The 2,714-nt window shown below is 53.5% G+C and overlaps 1 protein-coding gene across 1 annotated transcript in view; it reads left to right on the forward strand.

The window, feature by feature from the left end:
• The window catches only part of FTO (fat mass and obesity associated), a 345,767-nt gene that overhangs the window by 252,420 nt on the left and 90,633 nt on the right, over positions 1-2,714 (forward strand). The window lies entirely within an intron of this gene.

Raw genomic sequence — 2,714 nt, forward strand, 5'->3', positions numbered from 1 at the left:
TTTTTTTTTTTTTACTCTTGTGTCATTGAAACCACTGAGTGTCTTTCGGGGGCTACGAGATGAGACATTAGGAAACAGTTGAGAGGAAGAGAGCAGACACTCTCTGCGGGACAGGGCGGCGGCCGCGGAGGTCAAGGGCACGACTCTGGTGCCCGCCGGCCTGAGTTCAGACCCACTCTGCTGTCGACTGGGTGCGAGCCTGGGAGCCAGTTACGCTGCCCCTTCTCTGCCTTGTCGTCAACTGTAAACAGAAAAAGTGAAGAGCAGCACCGCACGGACTGTATGAATGGAGAGCCAGACGTGGTTAGAGGGTGCCTGACCCGTAACAAGGCCATCTAAGGTGGCTTCTGTTCCAGAGATCAGAAGTCACAAGCTCAAAACCTGGCCTTCCCCGGGGTGGGGCCAGCGCTGCACCCCACATGGCCTCGTGGTGGGGAATTGGAGAAACTGGAGGGGAGGGTAGTGAGCACGCCTGCCCCAGGCCCGCACGCTCTGCGCTGGCCGTGACCTTGTGCAAGGGCTCTTCTCCTGTTACCCCCGCCTTCTGGTATTTCAGAAGAAGCTGGGAACCCGGGTTGGCCCAGAAATCTCCCCACTTCTGTGCGTTGTCTCTTTTATTTTAAAACCCTCTACGAGCCCAGATAAACACTGCCTGCAGCCACAGACCCCCACCCAAGGAGGAACTCGTTGGTCTCAAAATAAAACATATCTACGTAATGCCCGGATAGGCAGCTGATGACTGGATCGTCACACTGTGAAACAGATTTTGATTTCAGAAATTGTCATGGGGTTCCTGCTCCAGCTCATAACCTGTGTTGGTGCTGTGGGGACAGTAGAGACCGAGGCACCCACATAGTTTGCAGGGCTTCTATGCAAGGCCTGGCACTGAGTAGAGGGTAGCTGCGGTACCCAGCCCCTTCCATTACCGCTGACAGAGCCTGGCCTGGCCCAGTGTGTCCCCGGGCTGTCTTTCTGAGTCGTCATTGCGTGAGACGGTTAAAACTAAGACCACATACCAACAGCACCTCAGAAATGCCCCTGGAAACTCTGCCCTCCCGGTCCCTCCCCTTTCTCTGATGGGTCGTCCTGACTCTTAACTGACAGCTCATTGGTCTTTGCGGGCTTCGCCAGGGCATACTCCATCTTTGTTTGCTTGTGGCTCACAGGCTTTTCTAGTTTCTCCCTCAGGAGGACGTCCTGCACTCTCCTAAGAGGTGTTCAGTGGGACTCTGGTGGCTGTGTGCTCACCCATGTCCTTTGGGAAACAGGGAGGACTCTATCCCTGTTCCCAAAGCCCCTTAGTGAATCCCCTTAAAGGCTCTGAGGGAAAGCTGCAGTCAGAGAACTACTTGATAAACATTACTGACCTCACCTAACAGACCTCCTGCCACCAGGCAGTGCTTCTTCACATGCTGAGTTCCTGATGGGCCCTTGGGGGAACTTCTAGGTCGCAAAGTCGTGCTTTATTATTTTTTAAAAAAGATTTGTTTATTTATGTACATGGAACTGGGGTACAGGCTGGACGTGTGGGGGTGAGAGGTTTCACCAGAAACAGAGCGGGGGGGCAGAACAGGCAGGTGGATGAAGCACACTGCTGAGGGGAGCAGCGGGTGGTCAGGAGAGGTCTGCCGCGCCATGTGGGTCACCTCCAGGGTGGGGATCAAACTCACACTGAAGCGGCTATGGCCAGCTTGCAGTGCTGCGTCTTAACCCATTGCGCCATCTGGGAGGGCCCCCCAAATCGTACTTTAAACTGGGCTTCGACGAGTTGAGCTGTTTGTGTGTGGCTATGTTGGTACCTGGTACTGAAGCTGCGGTTTGAAGTTCCTGTCACCCGGCGCTCCCCCAGCGGCTCACGGGGCTTCCTGCAGGGCACTTGGGGACTCTGCTCTGGACACTGGGACTGCAGTTGTTACCGTGTTCTCAACAAGTGTGACCCAGCAAAGTGTGGCAGAGATGTTGACCATGATCAATTTGGATGAAGCATAGGCAGGTGTTTGTGGGGTTCTCGTCTGGGATTTGTCTGTAAGTTTAAAATCATTTCCAAATTAAAAAAAAAAATCTTTCAGTTCATCCAACTATACACCCTGCAGTATTTTTTTTTAATTTTAATTTAATTTTATTTTTGCTTAGAAGAATTGGGGTGTAGGCTAGAGGTGTGGGGTTGAGAGCCTTCACTAGAGGCAGAGTGGGGAGCAGAACAGGCAGAGTGAGTGAAGTCCACGGCTGAGGGGAGCAGCAGGGAGACAGGAGAGGTCTACTGCTCCCTGTGGGTCACCCCCCATACCCCCGCAGGCTGGGAATTGAACTCAGGTCCTAGCAGTGAGAGCACTGAGACTTAGCACCTAAGCCACCAGGGCGGCCCACCCCCGCAGTATTTTTAATTAATGTGTAAGTTATACCTCAATAAAAAATTAAAACAAACTGACCGACACCAGATGCAAGGCTTGACAAGCCTGAGAGATAAGCACAAGGAAGAAGAATGAGGCAAAGACAGGGAATAAAAACGGATGGGGGGCCCTCCCTGGTGGTGCAGCGGGTGAAAGCACAGCACTAAGAAGCTAAAGCCACTGCAGCATGAGTTCGATCCCTGCCTGCCCTGCCCCGGAGGAGATCCACATGGCGCGGCAGACCTCTCCTGACCCGCCCGCTGCTCCCCTCAGCAGTGAATCTCATCCATCTGCCTGTCCTGCTCCCCACTCTGTCTCTGGTGA

The sequence above is a fragment of the Condylura cristata genome, unplaced genomic scaffold (assembly GCF_000260355.1).
Source record: "Condylura cristata isolate star-nosed mole 26May11 unplaced genomic scaffold, ConCri1.0 scaffold00039, whole genome shotgun sequence".
Lineage (NCBI taxonomy): Eukaryota > Metazoa > Chordata > Mammalia > Eulipotyphla > Talpidae > Condylura > Condylura cristata.